The following is a 23,425-nucleotide window of genomic DNA, read 5'->3' as shown; positions in this document are numbered from 1 at the left end:
CTGAGCTGAAATCAACAGTTGGATGCTTAACCAACTGAGCCGCCTGGGTCCCCCTCTTTAACTCGTTATTTAAATGTCTCCATTCAATATCCACTTCATTATGGAATAGATCCTTATATATTCCATTAAAAATGATTTAATGGTGATGCCTGGGTGGCTCAGTTAGTTAAACATCCAACTCTTGGTTTTGGCTCAGGTCATGATCTCATGGCTCTTGTAAAATTGGGTCTCTCTCTCTCTCTCTCTCTCTCTCAAAATAAGTAAACATTTTTTTAAAATTATTTAGGGGCGCCTGGGTGGCGCAGTCGGTTAAGCGTCCGACTTCAGCCAGGTCACGATCTCGCGGTCCGTGAGTTCGAGCCCCGCATCGGGCTCTGGGCTGATGGCTCAAAGCCTGGAGCCTGTTTCCAATTCTGTGTCTCCCTCTCTTTCTGCCCCTCCCCCATTCATGCTCTGTCTCTCTCTGTCCCAAAAATAAATAAACGTTGAAAAAAAAATTATTTAATGATTTATTTATCTTCAGTCATCACTGGAGGTTTGGAGTGTGTGTGTGTGTGTGTGTGTGTGTGTGTGTGTGTGTGTGTGTCTGTGTGGTTTTGACCCATTTATTTTCTCTATATTCCCACTTTCTTGAGGGTTTTTATCATTAATGGATGCTGAATTTTTTCAAGGACTTTTTCTGTATCGAGATACTCATGTGATTTTAGCCCTTCATTTTTATTGATGTGGTGTATAACACTGATTGATTTATGGATGTTGACCATGTTGGCATCCCTGGCATGAATCACACTCAGCGTGGCATATGATCCTTTTAATGTATTGTCGAATTCAGTTTGCTAATATTTCATTGAGAATTTTTGTGTCTGTATACATCAGTGATATTAGTCTATAATTTTTTGTGCGGTGTCTGTCCAATTTTGGTATCTGGGTAATGCTGTCTTCTGAAATGAGTTTGGAAATGTTCCCACCTCTTTGATTTTTTTGGAAGGGTTTAAGAAAGATTGGTATTAATTCTTTATATCTTTGGTAGAATTCACCAGTGAAGCCATCTGGTATGGGTTTTTGTTTGTTGGGAGGTTTTTGACTACTGATTCAGTCTCCTTAAAAATTAGTCTGTTCAGACTTATTTCTTCATTATTAAGTCTTGGTAGGCTGTATATTTCTGCAAATTTATCTATATCTTATATGTTGTTCAGGTTGTTGGCCTTTAATAGTATTCTCTTTGATCCTTTGTATTTCTGTGGTATCTATTATAACATCTCTTTCATTTTTGATTTTAGTTATTTGAGTTCACTTTTTTTTCTGGGTGAACCTAGCTGAAGTTTTATCTATTTTGTTTATTTAGGGAAAAAACACCTTTTAGTTTCATTGATCATTTCTATTGTTTGTTTAGTGTGTATTTCATTTAGTTCTGCTTTGATCTTTTTTATTTCCTTCCTTCTGACTCTGACCTTAGTTTGTTCTTCTTTTTCTAGTTCCTTTAGGTATAAAGTTTGAGATTTTTTCTTGTTTCTTTTTTTTTAAGTTTATTTATTTTGAGAGAGAGCACATGTGTGCATGTGTGAGTGGTGGGGAGGCCCAGAGAGAGAGAGAGAATCACAAGCAGACTCTGCTCTCAGGGTGCAGAACCCCACATGGGGCTTGCTCTCATGAGAACCAAGAGATCATGATGTGGACTGAAATCGAGAGTTAGAAGCTTAACCAACCGAGCCACCCAGGGGCCCCTTTCTTGTTTCTTAATGTAGGTGTTTATTGCTATGAACTTCCTTCCATTTACTTTGTCTGATGGTAAAATAGTGTATCAAAGAGACATTTATTGATAGAGCCAAGCCATGTCTTTTTATCTGACTCTGAGACTTCTCTGTCAGTTAACCACACTGAGTATTGAGAACAATTATAAAGGATTCTGCATCCAATTCCTATGAGGTAGGGAGGATGGGTTGTCCACTTGAATAAGCAATTATTGGACACCAACTAGGTATTCTAAAACTCAACTCTGTTCTGACACTGTTTACCCAAATATAGCATCAGGTTCCACAGTTTAAAGGTTCAGTTTCACAAGACTGCCCAGCCCTCCTTCAAATTTTTTTTTTTAACGTTTTATTTATTTTTGAGACAGAGACAGAGCATGAACGGGGGAGGGGCAGAGAGAGAGAGGGAGACACAGAATCGGAAGCAGGCTCCAGGCTCTGAGCCATCAGCCCAGAGCCGACAGGGGACTCGAACCCACGGACCGTGAGATCGTGACCCGAGCTGAAGTTGGCCGCTTAACCCACTGAGCCACCCAGGCGCCCCGCCCAGCCCTCCTTCAAAGGATAATCTCAAGTCTGTATTGTCACCTTTGCTTCTGACCAGCCAACTGTAAATAAGGTTCCAGTGACTCCCTCCTCAGGTTCAAATTATTTGCTAGAGGAGCTTAGAGGACTCAGGAAAATAGTGTACTTACTAGATTACTAGTTTTTTATAAAAGGATGTAACTCGGGAACAGCAAGATGAAAAAGATACGTGGGGAAAGGACTTACAGCTTCCATTTCCTCTCTGATGTACCACTCTCCCTGCATCTCTGCATGATGGCATACCCAAAAGCACTCTGAATATTGTCCTTTTGGGATTTTATGAAAGCTTCATTATATAGGCATCACTGATTAAATCATTAGCCTTTGACAATTTTTCAACCTCCAGTCCTCTCCCTCCCCTCCCTAGAAGTCAGCCAAGGTGGGGATGGGGGGCGGGGGTAAGACTGAACTTTTGCACCCTTTATTCATCTTGGTTCCCCTGGCAACAAGCCCCCCTTTCCAGTTGCTTTCCAAAAGTTACCTCATAATCCCAGTTGTAGAAAGGAGGTTGTTATGAATAACAATACACCCATTTCATCTCTATGACTCTGAATCCACTTCAGGAAATGAGGACAAGAGACATTATAATAAAAGATGTTGCTATTGCTCAGGAAGTTCCATGGGTTTTGAGAGCTGTGAGAAAGGAACCACAGATGAACACCAAATATATATTTCTTACAACCCACGCCATCAAAAATGAATATTCAGAGATCTTTGAAATGGTAGGGGAGTAATATAACCATTTCACTGATTAGTATATTAAGCATTATTATTACATTTCCTTGTCAAAATCATTATTTTTTAAAGATATTTTTGTATGTTTATTTATTTTTATTTTTTTTAATTTTTTTTAACGTTTATTTATTTTTGAGACAGAGAGAGAGCATGAATGGGGGAGGGTCAGAGAGAGAGGGAGACACAGAATCCAAAACAGGCTCCAGGCTCTGAGCTGTCAGCACAGAGCCCAACGCGGGGCTTGAACTCACGGACCACGAGATCACGACCTGAGCCAAAGTCGGCCGCTTAACCGACTGAGCCACCCAGGCGTACCTGTATGTTTATTTTTGAGAGAGAGACCGTGCATGTAAGTGTACGCATGAGCAGGGGTGGGGCAGAATCGCAAGCAGGCTCTACACTATCCGCGCAGAGCCCAACACAGAGCTTGATGTTGCAAGAACCTTGAGATCATGACATGAGCCAAAATCAAGAGTTGGATGCTTTACCGACTGAGGCACCCCCAAATCACTATTGATGCAGATGCTATTTCACTAAGAATAAAAATGTCTTAAATCTTAAATATCACTTTATACCTAAAATGACTTTTCTCAACTTTCCATTAACGTGACAGAAGATAAAAAGTTACTAAGGCAAAACATTTTGAAAAAGATAAAAACAACCCTTACTCACGGTCTGGGAAAGGTTTTCCAGTAACTGGATGGACACTGCCTAGACCGAGAAACCACTTGAAGACATCATATACTTTTCCCTTCAAGTGTGAATAGTACCTAAGAGGAGGACGGCTGAGCAAGGTTGAGGTTCACAGCCACTACCCATCCTTAGTACAGAGGCAGGGAATTTTGCCAACTGTAAATTTAAACTGCTGTTCATTTACTGAAATAGACTTTACTTTCAGTGATACCTAGAAACATTACTGCCTTAGACTTTACTACCCTCTAAGTACCTGTAGCCCTCAAACCCTCAGAAAATTCAGTTCCCAGTAAAGCAGTATGAATAAAGAAGGACTGTGGATGGCAATGTCTTGGGGAGTTTGGTAGGCAGGGAAGAATAAAAAAGACCTCCCCGACCTGGAATTGAACCTGAGTGAAATTTGCTAAGAAGGTAAATCATAAGTGTCTCCCCACACATTCAAAAAAAATTTTTTTAGGGGCGCCTGGGTGGCGCAGTCGGTTAAGCGTCCGACTTCAGCCAGGTCACGATCTCGCGGTCCGTGAGTTCGAGACCCGCGTCAGGCTCTGGGCTGATGGCTCAGAGCCTGGAGCCTGTTTCCGATGCTGTGTCTCCCTCTCTCTCTGCCCCTCCCCCATTCATGCTCTGTCTCTCTCTGTCCCAAAAAATAAATAAACGTTGAAAAAAAAATTTTTTTTAAATGGTAACTGTGGTGATGAAAAATACATTAGCTTGATTTTGGTGATTATTTTATATATGTATATCAAAACAGCAAGTTGTATACCTTAATATATACAACTTTTGTCAATTATACCTCAATAAAGCTGAGGGAAAAGAGAAGTTGGAGGAAAAGTGGTCATAGAAACTGCACTGTAGGCAAAGACAGTGCTTGTGAGCAATTCTTGGAAAGCATAAAATTTTCATATATTGATGAGGAAAAAAAAAAGTAATGACAGGCAGAATAATCCAAAATAAATTCTCATCCTAGAAGACAGTGAACCAGACAATAGCGAAAGATCCCAAGTCACTATAGTCAACCCTGCTAAAAGCTAGAAATTGTTCTAGAAACTACATACATTAATTTACCTTCCACTTCTATGAGAGAAGGGGTCTTCTACTAGCAGTCAATTAGACAGAGACATCTACAGGAATCCATGCCCCCTTTAATAGACTAAACCAGACTCATTAAAAGGATTGAGCATTCCTTCTTCAAGGATGAACATATAGAAAAATATACAAGCAAATAACCCTGATACTACTACTACTACTATTACAAATGCAAACAGACTGACTTATGAAAGAAATTCTTCAGTACAAGAGAAGAAAGGAATTAACTTAAAAATATTTCTTGAGGGGCGCCTGGGTGGCGCAGTCAGTTAAGCGTCCGACTTCAACCAGGTCACGATCTCGAGGTCCGTGAGTTCGAGCCCCGCGTCAGGCTCTGGGCTGATGGCTCAGAGCCTGGAGCCTGTTTCCAATTCTGTGTCTCCCTCTCTCTCTCTGCCCCTCCCCCGTTCATGCTCTGTCTCTCTCTGTCCCAAAAATAAATAAACGTTGAAAAAAAAATTTTTTTTAATATTTCTTGAAAATGGTTTTACTTATAGGAAACAAAATAAATTACTTTTAAAATCTCTAGAACTGAAACAAATAATCTAACTCAAAATATTTAATTCAGATATCCTGATAAACTTAGTGACCTATTAAGGATAAAAAATTACCTTATTAAAATCCAGGCCCCAAAATAGGTAAGTTACTTAGGGACCAGAAAAAATATAAGAAACCTAAAGCAAATTCCAGGCTGGCTTTAAAATTAAATGTATGCAACATCAAACACAAGAGACAATGGATTTTTATTTTGTTGTTGTTTTTTTTTTCCTTTTTTGCAAAGTGATAGGCTTGGGAGCAAGTGACAACTGAAATATTCATTTTCTGATACACAAGTGTTTACAAATTACAGCACTGATGTAGAAACTCTCAAAAGTTTAACACGTAATTCAGGGGATCAAGAATTAAAATTGAGAAGTAAAAAATGGAAATTTTTGAATAAATGTTCTTATAGTGAGCCTTGATATGAATGAATCTAATAAATTTATGTACACATGTTAACATAATTTTGCACAAGTGTAATGTCACTTGAAAAAAAAGATATGTAATTCTAAAATGATAATCTATACCTCTTACCCATATTATATCCATATTAAATAACTTTAAGTGTAGGGATGTTATAAAAAGCACAGTAAATTTCTTGTTTTATATAGGAGGGTGGTTAAATTTGTTAAATTTGAAGCTAAAAATATATAATATAGACCCTTTTTTTTAATGCTTATTCATTTTTGAGAGACAGAGTATGAGCAGGGGAGGGGCAGAAAGAGAGGGAGACACAGAAGCTGAAACAGGCTCCAGGCTCTGAGCTGTCAGCACAGAACCTGATGTGGGGCTCAAACCCATAAACCATGAGATCATGACCTGAGCTGAAATCAGATGCTCAACTGAGCCATCCAGTTGCCCCATCTAACCAAGACCTTTCTTAAAGTATATAAAATGGACATTGGTGGAAGATGGCAGAGTAGGAGGATCCTAAGCTAAACTCATTCCATGGATACAATTAGATAACACATGTCGATGTAAAAAACAGAAAACAACCCAAGCATCATTGGTTGGCAGAACGCTCTCCACAGCTAAATGTAGGGAAGAGGCTACATCAAAGAGGATAGGAGGGGGAGAGACTTGCTTGGGAGACAAATAGACCTACAGAACTGTCCACAGGAGGCAGGGATGTGGTAGGCACAGACAGGGGAGAGGACCGGACCGCCACCACAGCACCCCCAAGCAAGGGGGGCCCAAATTGGGACGATGAATCCCCATAACATTTGGCTTTGAAAACCAGAGGAGCCTAACAATCAGTGGGGTTTAACACCTAGAGCTTTACTCAGCTCTAGGAGAACTTGAAGGATGGAGTCCCTGCCTTTAAAGAGACAACACAAGAAACAGCTCCACTGATATACAGCATAGAAATAGCAGTTTGAAAAAACCCCTGGGGTATATGGGAAGGAGATTCATTTACTAGTCTCAGAGCATGTGCTGGAGGGGCAAGAATCTTTGGAAGACTTCTCCAAGAACAAAAGAACTGGGGGAGCATTTTCTTCCCCCCCCCCCCCCCCGGCCAGATACATAGATACCTGCAGGAACCAGCACATTACCAACTCTCCATTTAGCTTGCTAACAGTATTCCATACCCCTGCACTCTTCTGTGGATTCGAACCCTCCAACCGGGCAGGTTTCAGCAGGAATTTTCCCAAGTGGCTGCAAGTCAGCTCCCACAACAGACCAGCGTGGACCTTGCTGGAACCATGTGTCCCACTCCCTGTTCCCCTGCAAACTTGCCACCTCCAATTTGCCCTTGGCAGGAGTTTATCCAAAGTGGTGTCACAAGCCTGGCAGTGTACAAACAGCCCTGACAGGAGCCAGCCGGCTCCAAAAGTGACTCTTGCGCTGGGTAGAAGGGAGAATAACCACACATACCAGTCCAGCTGCAGCTCCAGCAATGGGCTTGGGGCAGACATATTGTCTGACTGCAGGCCCCACCGACCAACAATAGCTTCTTACGGAATAATACAGGGAAAATACCCTGCAGTCCAATGCTGTTGCCTCTCTGGCCAATGCCTGGTCTGACTCAAGCCCAAGGCAGCTCCAGGCTGGCCCACTAACAATACAGAGACCAAACCTTGCCTACAACAGGCAAAGAGCCATTGCAGATGACTAGACTGAAGGCAAAAGCAGCTCAGCCATAACAGTGGGGTATACGCAACACAATGGGAGACACCCCTGAAGCACCAGGTTCTGGTGAATAGAAGATACTGCACTACAGGACACTACAAGATCCTCCTCTTCATAAGGCCACTACTTTCAAGAGCAGGAGATATAGCTGACTTTCTTAACACATAGATACACACACAGAGAGTTAGACAAAATGAGGAGACAAAGTAATATATCACAAATGAAAGAAGAGGACAAAATTCACCGCAAGAAAGCCAAATGAAATAGAGATAAGAAATATGGCTGTTAAAGAATTTAAAGTAATGGTCATAAAAATACTTACTGGACTTGAGAAAAGAGTGGAGGACCTCAGTAAGACCCTCAACCAAGAGATAGAAAACTTAAAAAATAAATAAATAAAAAAACTATAAGTGAAATTAAAAATACACTAGATGGAATTAATAGCAGACTAGAGAAAGCAGAAAAATGGATCAGCCACCTGGAGGACACAGTAATGGAAAGTAATCAAGCTGAACAAGAGAGAGAAAAATAATGAAAAATGAAAATAGGGAACTCAGCGATACCATCAAACATAATAACATTCACATTATAGAGATACCAGGAAGAAAAGAGAGGGAAAAGGGAGCAGAAAATTTGTTTGAAGAAATAATAGCTGAAAATCCCCAAGTCATGGGGAATGAAACAGAAATCCATATCCAGGAGGCACAGAAAGCCCCAAACCCAAAAAGGTCCACAACAAGATATGTAGTAATTAAAAAGGCAAAAAACAGTGATAAAGAGAGAATTTTAAAAACAGTGAGAGAAAACAAAAACAGTTACATACAAGGCAAACTCCATAAGGCTATCAGCTGATTTTCAGTGGAAACTTTTCAGGCCACAAGGAAGAGGCATTATATATTCAAACTGCTGAAGGGAAAAATCCTACAACCAAGAGTACTTTATCCATCACGGCCATCGTTCACAATAGAATGAAGAATAAAGAGCTTCCGCAAACAAAAATTAAAGGAATTCGTGACCAACCGCAAAACTGACTATATAAGAAATGTTAAAAGCGACTCATGAGTGAAAATGAAAGACTATAAGAAAGAGTAAGAAAGGTGGGAAGCATAAAGCAGTAAAGTTAAGTATATCTGTAAAAATCAGTGAAGGCATTAGCAAAATAAAAGGATGTAAAGTATGAAACTATACACTGAAAAAATGGAAAGGAGGATATGTAAAGGATGGGTTCAAACTTAAGCAACCACCAACTTAATATAGACTGCTATATGCATAAGATGCATAGAAACCTAATGGTAACTACAAATCAAAAACTGCTATTAGATATGTAAAAAAGAGAAAGGAATCTAAATTTATCACTAAAGAAAGCCATTAAACCATGAAAGAAAGCAAGAGAAGAAAGAAACAGAAAAACTACAAAAACAACCATAAAACAAGTAACAAAATAGCAGTAAGTACATACCTATCCATAATTACTTTGAATGTAAATGGACTAAATGCTCCCATCAAAAGACACTGGGTGACAGAATGGATAAAAAGCAAGACCCAACTATATGCTTGCTGCCTACAAGAGACTCATTGCAGACCTAAAGTCACAAGCAGATTGAAAGTGAAGGGATGGAAAATCATTTATCATACAAATGGAAGTGAAAAGAAAGCTGGGGTAGCAATATTTATATCAGACAAAATAGACTTTAAAACAAAGACTGTAACAAGAGACAAAGAAGCACACTATGTAATCATAAAGATAATTCAACAAGAAGATATAAAATTGTAAATATTTATGCACCCAATATGAAAGCACCCAAATACATATGGCAGCTAATACCAAACATAAAGGAAATAATCAACAATAATACAATAATAGTAGGGGACTTTGACAGCCCACTACATCAATGGATAGATCATCCACATAGAAAATCAACAAGGAAACAGTGGCTTTGAATGACACATTGGACCACATGGATGTAACAGATACACTTAGAACATTCCAACCTAAAACAGCATAATACACATTCTTCTCAAGTGCATGTGAAATATTCTCCAGAACACATCCCATATCAGGCCACAAAACAAATCTCAACAAGGTGAAAAAGATCAAAGTCATATCATGCATCTTTTCCAATCACAATGCTATTAAACTAGAAATCAACCATAAGAAAAAATATGGAAAAATATAAATACATGGAGGTTAAATAGCATGCTACTAACCAATGAATGGGTCAGTGAAGAAATCAAAGAAGAAAGCAAAATATACATAGAAACAAATGAAAATGAAAACACAACAGTCCAAAATCTTTGGAATGCAGCAAAAGCAGTTCCAAGAAGGAAATTTACTGCAATACAAGCCTACCTCAAGAAGCGAGAAAAATCTCAAGTAACCTAACCTTTCATCCAGAGTAGCTAGAATAAGAAGAAAAACAAAACCTAAAACCAGTAGAAGAAATAAATAATAAGGATTAGAAAAGAAATAAACTAAATAGAAATGTTTAAAAAGTAGAACAAATCAATATAACCAGGACTTGGTTCATGGAAAAAAAAAATTGATAAAGACTTAGTCAAACTCAGAAAAAAAAGGAGGACTCTAAACGAACTCAGAAATGCAAGAGGAGAAATGGCAATCAACACAACAGAAATACAAAGAATTGTAAGAGATTATTATGAAAAATTATATACCAACAAATTGGACAACTTGGAAGAAAAGGATAAATTCCTAGAAACATATAACCTTTCAAAACAGAATCAACAAAAAATAGAAAATGTGAACTGATTACCAGTAATGAAATTGAATCTGTCAAAAAACTCCCCCCAAATAAAAGTCCAAGACCAGATAGCTTCAAAGGTATATTTTTTTTTAATTTTTTTTCAACGTTTATTTATTTTTGGGACAGAGAGAGAGACAGAGCATGAACGGGGGGAGGGGCAGAGAGAGAGGGAGACACAGAATCGGAAACAGGCTCCAGGCTCTGAGCCATCAGCCCAGAGCCTGACGCTGGGCTCGAACTCCCGGACCGGGAGATCGTGACCTGGCTGAAGTCGGACGCTTAACTGACTGCGCCACCCAGGCGCCCCCAAAGGTATATTCTACCAAACATGTAAAGAAGAGTTAATACCTATTCTTCTTAAACTATTCAAAAAAAAAAATAGCAGAAGGAAGGAAAGTTTCCAAATTCATTCTGAGGCCCACCTTACCCTGATACTAAAACTAGGAAATATGATGAAAAACCTGGAAATGTCTTATGATATTGCAGAAGGGGTCAAAACAATCAAGGAGTTGAGAATATTAGAATAGATTTACTATGTAAGACTTGAGTACCCATGACATGATTAAGATTCCTGGGTGAGGCAAGAAGACATCCCATAGGAATGCACTTCTGAGTTGGCACCAACATGTTTAAGAAGCTTGGTTGGTGGTAGCTGCACTCTGCAGGCTCTGATGACAGTGGAGGTTGTCGCTATCAAAGTGGGCTCTTTAATGTCAATGGCTATGAGGCCAAGGCATAGCACTAAATCATCAGAGGCATAGTAGATATAATTGCCAGTTTGCCATCCAGTTGCCATGACCCTCAGGGATCTGTGGTAATAGCTAATAGGTCATGGAGTTCTTAGAAACAAACTAGACAGGCAGATACGTATGAGAAAGGAAGAGAAAAAAAGATGATGGGGAAGATTGTTCATCAGCTGCTGAAATGGGAAAATGTGGCTTCTCACTCAATTTCCCGACCTAAGTCAGTTCTCAAAATCAGAACTCATTGATCAAATCACATGGTTCCCTTGTGGAAGAAGCCTGCAGTGCCACATGGAATTTATACAGTAAATATGTCCTTGGTTATTCTCCAAAGGGACCTGCAATCATTCCCTGGGTAACTGACACTGAGGAATTGGAAAATCCAGACATTTCCAGGTATGTTAGGTATAAGGTCTGAGCTGACAGTGATGCCATGGGATCTGAAATGCCACCATGGTTCTCTGGCTAAATGGGACCTTATGGAGGCCAGGTGGAGTTTGGCTCAAGTTCATTTCACAGTGTATCCAAGTATCTGTGGTCCTAACCTGTTATTATTTCCTTGGTTCGTGTGTACATTATTGAGAGAGAAATATTTAGCAGCTGGTGTTATGGTCTGTGGAGTAAGAGCCACTACATCATCAAGAGCTAAGTAGAAACCCCAGAAATCACACTTCTAGCTGGAGGAAAATTATAAATCATAATTAATACTATATTATGGGAAGAATTGCTGAGATCAATACCACTATCAAAGACAGAGGATGTAGGAGGATGCTTCAAATAATATTTCTGTTTAATTCAACTATATGTATCCTGCAAAAAATGAAATGGATCTTGGCAGATGTATATATTATTATAAATTTATCTAAGTGGCAGCCCCAATCACAGCTGCTACATTTTACCACCTGCCATAGTGGCTGCTATTGGGGCTACCACCTGGTTGATTGGCAATAAATTAACACAAACTTTGGCACATGTTGTAGGGCTACTGATCTTGCAGATAATTTTTTTTTCTAATTCCTTTCACTAAGAAGGATCAACTTTGTTTTTTATTCTCATGGTAAAAACAGAAGTTCACGTTTACTCCCTAGCCCAGGAATAGGCTAACTGTCCTGTTCCCTGTCATGGTGGAGAATTCAGGTATCTTGATCATCTTGACAAGCCATAGAACATAACACTAGACTAGTACACTGATGACATGGTGAGTAGGGAGTCGAAAGTCCACCAGATATGCTAGTAAGACATGTTATATCAAGAGCATGGAGAGAAGTCTCATGAAGACTAAAGAGACTGCAACAGTTTTGGACGCCCAGTGGTCTGTGACATGCCACAATATTCCTTCTAAGACCAAGGGCAAATTTTCATGTTGCACCTGACAGTCCTTCAATAGAGGTACAGTGTTTGATCGGTCTCTTCTGATTTTGGAGGTAGCATACACTGAAGTTGAAAATACCGCTCTGAAAAAAAAGAAAAAAGAGAAAGAAAATACTGCCCTGACCCATATATCTTGTGACTTGAAAGCTATCCATTTTGGATGAGGAAAAGAGGAAGAGAGGATTCTGCAGAAGATCCACCCTGAGGTGCATAGCCACATGGGTCTTATGACTCAGCAGATTTGACAGATGTAGATATATCTGTGAAGAGAAAGTTTGCTGCACAAATTCTCTGATAAGTTTCTGGGATTTAGCGGTAGATCATGCCTTTTCTTTAAGAGAAATAGTCTCAATTTTAACAAAAATTCCTCTGTGATATTGGACCTTACTAGAAACTGATAACCTGACCATGGGATGCTAAATGACTATATCACTGGAGTTCCCTTTCCTTTCCAGAGCTGGATATTCTCATATCCATCATTTCATACAGTTGGGCAGGTGTAGAAACAGCCTTTGGATTTCAACCTGAGCATACCCAGAATGTACTAGTAAATCACACAAACAGGTGGCCCAGACATCCATGCACAGTAACTTCTATCTCAGTTTAAGTCTTTGGCCTTGAGGTGTATTCCCAACAATCAACTAGCACAGAAGAAAGGAATCTTAGCTGATACAAAGATGGACTGGTGAGATACGCTAATGCTAAACTGAAGAGGATTGATGTCAGTCCTTATGTTAGTGGACCAGTAAGCAAGTAAAAGGGTGTTAACATATTAGTAGTGGTAATCAACCCTATTTACCAGGACAGGCTACAGTTGCTACTTAAAGACGGTACAGAGGATGTTGTCTACAACCCACTGAATTTATGAGCTTATGCCCACAATAATTGTAAATCGATAACTGCAGTAACTGTGGTTAGAAAAAATGTTTTGATATCTATTTCTGTGTAAAATTTAGTGTCTTAAAACCAAAACAAGATTTGTTTATGAATTTATATGGGCAGAGATTAGTAGGGACATCTTATCTCTGCCATATGAATTTTCTGGGGTCTCAATTGGGATGACTTTAATATATAGGGATTAGAACAGTTGGGGACTACCCATGCATCTCTCCCTGTGTTCTTTTGGGTTCTTATGTGATTCAAAGCCTCTGAATGTCATCTCTCTAGATGTTGGATGGCTTATACGGTGACTCAGAGCTCCAGGAGTAAGTGTTTCAAGAGATCAAAGCAAAAGAGGCAACAGCTTTTATGACCCAGCCTTGGAAGTCATACATTATGACTTCTGCCATATTCTATTGGTCACGCAGGAGCAGTCATAATGTAATGCATGTGGGCACTACACCAGGGCCTAAATAGTGGGAAATGTGGGTCATTGGGGGTCTATATTGTAAGATGGCTGTAACATAAAGAAAATAAAATGAAGGGATTACACTTAAGGAGTAAAGTTTTGAGCTTCCCTGCCAAGCAAGCCACTCAGAGATAGCCAACTGTGAAACAAAGGTAAAATGAGTGGTGGAGGAGAAAAGTGATAGATCTCTATCAATTATGGCTTTGGAACTAGTTGCAGCAGTAGTACTTTTGCTAGTTTCACTAACCCTCTTACCTTAAATAGTTATGGTGCTTGAATCTGGAAACCATCTTAAAAAAAATTTTTTTTTTAACGTTTATTTATTTTTGAGACAGAGAGAGGCAGAGCATGAACGGGGGAGGGTCAGAGAGAGAGGGAGACACAGAATCGGAAGCAGGCTCCAGGCTCTGGGCCATCATCAGCCCAGAGCCCGATGCAGGGCTCGAACTCACGGACCGTGAGATCGTGACCTGAGCTGAAGTCGGACGCTTAACCGACTGAGCCACCCAGGTGCCCCAGGAAACCATCTTAATAGACTCTGATTGATTAGCCTTCTGCTTTCTTTTTTGGGGAAGAAAGAAAAGGTGCTCTAATTAAGATCATCTTCTCTAATCACAATAAAGTACAACTAAAAATCAATTATTATTATAAAAATCCATATAGAAAACAATACATACTATTTCTCACAGTCTCACTCTGTGCATGCGTAATTTAGAAATTGGCCAAGAACATGAAAAAATATGCAGATTTGGGGGGCTTTTTTCCCCTGCGATTTCTTCCTCTCTAATATCCTGCCCCCCTTCAATGACAGCCAGGTCAAATTTGTGTTTCCTCTGCCCAGTTAGACTTCCACTGTCTGTACTCTATTTCTCTTTGCCGGGATTGAAAAATACCTTCAGGCAAAAAACATGGGAAAATACACTATTTATTTTCATATGCTTTTCTTCTCTTGAAAACTGTAGGCCTGGATTGGTTCTGCCCAAGGCCTGCAGACAGTTGCTTTGTATATGTTAATAAGTATTTATAGTTCTTTAAGGATAACAGTAAATCTGATACTGGTTAATCCATCACGACTTTCCAAAACACTTTGCATGTATTGCTTTAGATATGCTATCCTCAAACACAAAAATATAGTTGTATTACAGGTTTTGTTAAATTTATAAGATGGTATAAGTGTTAACATTTTGTTTCTTTTCACAGTCAACATTATATATAGTAAAATCTAGTTTCTTTCTATGTACAAGTAACTGGTTTGTTTCTTTTACTTAATGTACATCATTCTATTATCATATATGCACTACATGTTATCAGCTAATTTCATTAGCATGCAATACCTAAATTACTTTAATTCTTTACAAGAACGAAGAATGCTCTGGTCAACATGCTTAATATTTATCTCTTCATTTTTCTCATTATTAATGAGATTAGGGTAACTTAATATAGTTACTAATCATTTAAATTTTTACTTCTGGGGGCGCCTTCGGTGGCTCAGTCGATTGAGCATCTGACTTCGGCTCAGGTCGTGATCTCGTGGTTTGTGAGTTTGAGCCCCGCCTCGGGCTCTGTGCTGAAAGCTCGGAGCCTGGAGCCTGCTTTGGATTCTGTGTCTCCTTCTCTCTCTGCCCATCCCCCACTTGTGCTCTGTCTCTGTCTCTCAAAAATAAATAAATAAACGTAAAAAATTTAAAAAAATTAAATTTTTACCTCTGTTATTTTTTCCTTTTTTTTTTTTTTTTTTTTGCTAGGTTCTATGGAAGTCCTTAGATCTGCTATGTACTAAGTTTTATTATTTATTCATTGTATGTAATCCCTGGTACCACTTTAATCTCAATCTTGAGACTGAAATGGAATCTGTGACATACAACTCAGATCCTTGTTCAGAACTGGAGTGCCTATTTTCCCTCTGATGAAAAGTGATACTTGTAGACAGCCCATAATAATCATTCCTAATTAGGAACTACCTTGGTAGAGAAAACTGTCTCACCCAAATTAACACTCCCTTCGTAGAAACTGGTGAATGCAGGGATGACCAGCATCCAGGGACTGGTCAGTGTAGGCATGTTTGGGCTCAGCCTCTCTCCAGTGTTAGAGAAAAAGCTTTCTCTGATACTGCAACATGGCACTATATCTCCCTCTAACCCAATCTTGCTTTCTTCAACTTCTCTCCCTTTCACAGGGTTGACCTCAAGAACAGTCCATATAAATTTGCTCAGTAATGTCTTTCTTATGGTTTTCTTCCCAGTGATACAACCTGTGAGTGACGTTGATTTATAGAAATTCTTACTTATGTTGCCCAATTCTCATACTCATCAAATTATGTTGGCTTTTCTCTTGAGATTTGAGCTTTTGTATCTTGGTTTGGTAAACATATTCTGTGGTTAGCTTGATTGTTTCACTTTCATATGGAGGTCTTTCATTCATTTGGGGTTATTTTATTTATTGATTTATTTGTTTTTGTAATGGTATGTGCTAGAAGTCCAATTTTATTTTTCTCTAAATTGCAAATTAAATCTCTAGTTTCATTTACAAAAGTATCCATCATTTCTTCAAGGTTATGTAATCTATCCTGTATCACATAACCTGTGATCTGTTTAAATCCTTGTTTTTGTATTCCTTCATTCAATCAGTCTGTCCCTGCACTAGTACCACACTGATAATTTTATCATTTGGTGCTGGAATCTGTCTTACTATCTAATAGTATGAGTTTTCTATCTTATACATTTTTTTTTAATTTTTTTTAATGTGTATTTATTTTTGAGACAGAGAGAGACAGAGAGGGACAGAGCATGAATGGGGGAGGGGCAGAGAGAGAGGGAGACACAGAATCGCAAGCAGCCTTCGGGCTCTGAGCCATCAGCCCAGAGCCCGATGCGGGGCTCGAACTCCCGGACCGCGAGATCGTGACCTGAGCTGAGGTTGGACGCTTAACCGACTGAGCCACCCAGGCGCCCCTATCTTGTACTTTTTGAAAACTGCTTTAGCAACTCACAGAAAGTTACCTTTCTGTATAAATTTTGGAATAAATTTGTCAAGTTTCTCCCCAAACTTAGCTGTGGTGTTGAATTGAATAGTGATGGATTTATAGATTTATTTGATGACAATTAAAATCTCTAAAGTTTTATTCATTGTATTCATGAGTATATTATATCTCTGTATTCAGATCTACTTTGATGTCCTTTAATAGATTTTTTTTTAATATCTATAAACCTCTCAGGCAATCTTTGCTAGATTATTTCCTAGGCAATTGATAGTTTTCATTGTTATCACAAATGGCATCTATTTTCCATTTCATTTTCTAGTTACTTATTTTCCAGTGAAGAGAACTTGTTGAATATATGTGAAGGATGATTTACTGAGCTGACAGATAAGATTGAAGAACACTTTCAAAAAGCATTAGCAGGGAATAAGGAGATGGAATGAATGGAAAAAAGTCAAAAGAAATGGAGACTAATAATAGAAAAAGCAATACCCGGGGCGCCTGGGTGGCGCAGTCGGTTAAGCGTCCGACTTCAGCCAGGTCACGATCTCGCGGTCCGTGAGTTCGAGCCCCGCGTCGGGCTCTGGGCTGATGGCTCAGAGCCTGGAGCCTGTTTCCGATTCTGTGTCTCCCTCTCTCTCTGCCCCTCCCCTGTTCATGCTCTGTCTCTCTCTGTCGCAAAAATAAATAAACGTTGAAAAAAAAAAAAAAAAGAAAAAGCAATACCCATGTAGAAGGACAGAGAAAATACACATATAGAGAAAATATTTGAAGAAAAACATACTGATAATTTGTGTAATTAATGAAAACTGGGGGCACCTGAGTGGCTCAGTCCTTTGGGTGTCCGACTTCCACTCAGGTCATGACACCCCGGTTTTTGAGTTTGGGCACCACATCGGGCTCTGTGCTGACAGCTGGGAGCCTGGAGCCTGCTTTGGATTCTGGGTCTCCGTCTCTCTCTGACCCTCCCATGCTCATGCTCTGTCTCTCTCTGTCTCAAAAATAAATAAAACATTAAAAAAAAAAGAAAAAAAAAGGTAACTGTGAGACTTCCATTTAAAGAGGTACACAAAGAACTGAGTAGGAGAGCTAAGTGAAGAAAAAACTCTCATTTGGATATATTATAGTGACTTTTAGGATTATTAAAAGCAAAGGAAACTGCTGAAAATTTTCAAAAGGAAACTAAAACTTGTCTTTCAGAGAGAAATTAAAATCCAGTACCTTTAGTCTTGACAACAATACTGAATACAAGAAAGTTTACAAGGAAAAGGATTTGAATCTGATATTATATTCAATTAAGCTATCATTTCAATGTTAGAGAAGAATGAAGATGTCAGAGAGTGAGTCTAGCAACATGAAGAATATCTTCAAAAGAATTCTTGGGGCTTCTGGGTGGCTCAGTTGGTTGAGTGGCTGACTCTTGATTCCAGCTCAGGTTAACCCAGGGTTGTGGGATTAAACCCCATGTTGTCCTCCTTGTTGAGCATGGAGCCTAACTGGGATTCTCTCTGTCTCTCTTTTCCTCTGCCCCTCTCTCCCACTCACGCATTCTCTTTTTCTCTCTCTAAAATGAAAAAAATCAAATAAAAAATTAAAAAATAAAATAATTCTGAAAATTCTTAGAGGTTTAACTTTCGAAAGGAAGGAATAGATCTCATAGCAAAAAATTGGTATAAAAGGGAAGAACATGTAAAAAAATAAGTAAAATTTATTGATATCTGAAAAAAGTAATGCTTTTTTCATTTATATAAGCACAAAAATCTAAACCCAAACTTGTTAGGGGAAGTGAGGAAGATGGGAGAGGGAATTGTGTTGACATTTTTTTTTTTCCTATTCAGGGGGAAACATAATTTTTCATAAAGTTATAGACATTGATAAGGAGAAAAAAAACAAAATATTAATCTGTTTTATTCCCCCTGCTTAGTGCATTGCCCAGGGCACAATTTATGATAAAACATATTTGTTAAAAGATTCTTAATGAATTAATGACCATCAAAATAATAAAAATATAATGCATATTGTTAGTTCATGAGAAACACCTAATTAAAATCAGAGAAATGGGAGACATACGATAACATTAATTGCAGTAGGTAGAAAACATCTTCTATAACAAATTAATTTATGGTAAAACTTATTAATCAAAATAGGTAAAACAACAGTGAAAAGACAATGACTCTCAGATTGTACTAAAAATAAGAATTAGCAATGTTGTCTAAGAGATACTCAATTAGAAAAAAACACCTAAACACACACAATAAGCAGAAAAATTGATAATGAATCATGGAAAACATATATCTAAAAAACATCAAGTAGGGGCTCCTGGGTTGCTTCGTTGGTTGGGTGTCAGACTTCGGCTCAGGTCATAATCTCATGGTTCATGAGTTCGAGCCCGCGTCAGGCTCTGTGCTGAAGCTCAGAACCTGGAGCCTGCTTTGAATTCTGTGTCTCCCTTTCTCTCTACACCTCCCCCAACTCATGCTCTCTCTCTCTCTCTCTCTCTCTCTCTCTCTCTCTGTCTCTCTCCCTGTCTCAAATAAATAAATGAATAAATAAATAAATAAATAAATAAATACCAAGTAAAAATTTTAATATGAGAAAAAGAGCAAAGGAAAAATAAAAATTATCATCAAAAAGAGATATGAAATATGTATGAAAAAAAGTAAGCTGGGAAGATTGTAATCATCAATATCAAGCTGAGAGTACAGCCTCTAAGTAGAAAAAGGAATAACATATCATATGGAAAGACATAGTTAATGAACACACATGGAAAACTATAAAGGTGGAGATGAATTCAATGGCATTACTGTTAGGTGTAATACATATGTCTAGAACATCATGACAAATGAACATAGAATACATATTTTCAAGCACATATGAAATATTTACCAATGATGATGATGAACTTGGCCTCAAAAGAGGTTTCAAAAAATTTCAAATAATTAGCAACATAGCATCTATATTCTATAACTACAATGCAATACAATTAGAAATCAAACTAGAATATTTAGGAAAAATTCTTATCTCTAAAAACTAACATATTACCATTTACCCTTTGGTTTAAAGCAGAGATTATATGCTAAAATTTGAAATTATTACATTATAATGACAATGAAAGCACTGGGTTGAAATCTGTTTGCTGCTGAAATGTAGAGGAAAATGTACCAAATTGTGATTATTACCAGAATATAAGAAAGATGGAAAACAAATTAACTAAAATCCGAATAAGCTAGGAAAAAAAAACCAGCAAACTAAATTCAAAAACAAAAGTAAAAGAGAGGAAAGGGATGCCTGGGTAGCTCAGTTGGTTAAAGGTCAGACTTTTGTTCAGGTCATGATTTCATGGCTTATGAGTTTAAACCCCGCAAAAGGCTTTGTGCTGACAACTCAGAGCCTGGAGCCTGCTTCAGATTCTGTGTCTCCCTCTCTCTCTCTGTCCCTCCCCCACTAACACTCTGTCTCTCTTTTCCTCAAGAATAAATAAACATTAAAAATTTTTTTTAATAAATAAAAAAAGAAAAAGAGAGGAGCACAAAAATAACGATAAAGTTATGATAAAAGAGACAATTAAAAATAAGGCTATGTGAAAACACCAAGAAACAAACTTCTAGTCATATCAATTAAATAAATGCAAGGACTGTTCAGCTTTTAACACAATTAATAAGCACCAAATTAAATGATCAAAAAATTAATCTTTCAATTTGGGGTGAAAAAGCACTCAATATGATTTTCTACACAGTTAAGATAAAAATTCTTAGCAAACGAGGAAAGAGAAAGACAACTTAAAAAAAAACACAACAAAAAAAGGGTACTTATTAATATATCTAAAGAAATCATCACATTTAATAGAGACATTTTAGTTTTGTTTCCTTTCAGGTGGGTATCAAGACCAGGACGCCTGCTCTCACTACTGTAGTTCACACAGACCTGAGATCCTGCACAAGACATTAAAACTAGAAAAATAATATGAGATATAGAGAATAGAAAGAAAAGGTAAATGTGCCATGATATGAATACTTTCATGGAATGCCCAAGATAATTTATAAACAAATTATTACAATTAATATTAAAATATAGTTAAAGACTGAAGAAATAATACATATCCATGTGACCATTATCCCAGAAATGAAAAATGCTTTTTGTCAAATTTGTTCCAATTTTTTAAATAAAATTAATCCTTTCAAATTTCCTTTTTTAAATTTTTTTTCAACGTTTATTTATTTTTGGGACAGAGAGAGACAGAGCATGAACGGGGGAGGGGCAGAGAGAGAGGGAGACACAGAATCGGAAACAGGCTCCAGGCTCTGAGCCATCAGCCCAGAGCCCGACGCGGGGCTCGAACTCACGGACCACGAGATCGTGACCTGGCTGAAGTCGGACGCTCAACCGACTGTGTCACCCAGGCGCCCCTCAAATTTCCTTTTTTAAATAAAAAGGATGTACTTACAAGAAAATTCATTGCAGCATTGTATGCTAGAACAAACAATATGAAACAGTTTCCTTCACATTAAATATTTAAGGCTAAAAGAGCAATAATTGCCTAATGTCTCTGTCTGCTCTACAAAAATTTTCAACTAACTCAATCCAGACTTTTCCCCAAAATTCTTCTAGCATAACACATACTACTTCTTTCTCACAATCACCATGTATTCAGGGGGGCATATGCATTTCTAATATTAAGAGTTTTTAAGAAGGATTTTTATCTTAAAGCCAGAAGGAATTGATTTATTTAAAAAAGACTACTTAGTGTGCTTGAGATGCTGTTTTCCCTCCCCCACAATACCTTGTGCTCTTCCTTGGCCTGGCAGAATGTCTCCTGAAAAGAAGGGTAGCTCCCACAAAGAAGGGTGGTCAGAAGAAGGGCTGCTCTGCCATCAAGGGGGTAGTGACCAGAGAATACACCATCAACATCATAAGCATATCCATGGAGTGGATTTCAAGAAGCATGCCCTCAGACACTCAAAGAGATCTGGGAATTTGCCATGAAGGTGGCATCTTCATATGTGTGCATTGACACCAGGCTCAACAGAGCTGTCTGGGCCCAAGGAATAAGGAATGTTCCATACTGTATCTATGTGCGGTTGTCCAGAAATTGTAACGAGGATGAAGACCCACCAAACAAGCTCTATATTTTAGTTACCTATGTACCTGTCACCACTTTCAAAAATCTACAGTTAATGTGGATGAGGACTAACCACTGATTGTCAAATAAAGGTATAAAACTGAAAAAAAAAAAGACTACTTAAAAGGTATATTGAATGGATATTAGTGAATATATATATATATGTATATATATATATATATCTTATTTGAAAAAATCTTTACTCTTTAAAATCAAAAAAATTTAATCTTTAAAAGATCAAAATTGCAAAATATAAAAATTCCACAGCTGTACCATTGGCCAGGAGTTTTTAGATCTTCTTCTCCATAAATTTCAAATATTTTAAATACATTTCTAAACAAAATCTCAAATCACTTGAAGCCTTTCAAGAATGTAACTGGCCATTCTAAAAGAATATGTAAATAAGAGAAAATGGAAAGTCTAAATCAGTGCTGTTCAACAGAAATATAATGCTAACCATAAATGTGAACCACACATAGGGGTTTTAAAATTTTTCAGTAGTCATTTAAAAAAATTAGAATAAATAAATAAAAATAATGTTAATAACATTTTAACTCAATCATTAAAAATATTAGCATTTTAAACCATAATCAATGCAAAAATTACTATTGACATATTTGACATTTTTAATATCAAAATTGAAAAAACCTATTGTGTATTTTACATTTCAGTCTCTACTATCCACATCTCAAGTGCTCAATAGCTTCACATGGCTAGTGAGTATCATATTGGATAGGACAGATGTAGAGAATGCACTGATTATTATGACACATTTATTAACCTGATGGATATGGTATGCCAAACTGGTGAAAGCAAACACTAACATTTAAAAACTTGTAGTATGTGCTAAAAATTATGTTAAGCATAGTATATGAATTATTTAATGAACTATAAACCTATGGAGTAAAAAAATACTAACATTACTCATATTATTTCCAATATATGACTGAGAAACTTAAGATTAAAAACATATCCTAATGGACCCCAGCTATGCCCAGGCAGAGAGAGAATTGAGCCAGGCTTAACTGCTTCCTAAGCCTATACTTTTAATTACTTTATACTGGTTGTGGTTTGGATGATGGCTGGCACTAGGATGATGGAAATGGAGGGGAAAATAAATGGAGCAGTGTGAGAAATAGTCAAATGATAAAAGCAGCTGGACTTGGTGATGATACACACAGGTTGAGGGACACAGAAATATGATTGTTTGCTTGAGCAGATGGTCAGACTGTATGACTATTGCTAAGAACACTGGAGAGGGGCAGATTTTGAGAGAAGATTCTAAGTACTCCATATTTGAGATTATGAACATTCCTATCATCTTTTTAGTTACATTAAGCCTCTGCTAGGAAATGTGACTTTAAAAAGGCCCTTTGCTTCTACTGGTTATTACACTGACCAACCTAGAAAAAGAGAAAAATAGGTGTTAAAATAAAATAAAGTCTTCATGATATCTTCCTTTCACAAATAGGAAAAAAATTATACAAATGAGAAATAATTTATAATTTATTTGGATTTTTTCTAGGTTACTAATACAGATTAAGTTTTTGAAAAAATTAGAACCATTATCCTTGTTAACTGGTTT

The 23,425-nt window shown here is 37.7% G+C and overlaps 1 pseudogene; it reads left to right on the top strand.

Moving 5' to 3' along the window:
• Positions 1-12,281: 12,281 nt before the first annotated feature.
• LOC121028040 (60S ribosomal protein L31-like) lies at positions 12,282-21,948 on the top strand (annotated as a pseudogene).
• Positions 21,949-23,425: the final 1,477 nt, after the last annotated feature.

Source organism: Herpailurus yagouaroundi, unplaced genomic scaffold, assembly GCF_014898765.1.
Source record: "Herpailurus yagouaroundi ecotype Mexico unplaced genomic scaffold, PumYag 100, whole genome shotgun sequence".
NCBI classification, from domain to species: domain Eukaryota; kingdom Metazoa; phylum Chordata; class Mammalia; order Carnivora; family Felidae; genus Herpailurus; species Herpailurus yagouaroundi.
This window is presented reverse-complemented; position numbering and strand designations above follow the sequence as displayed.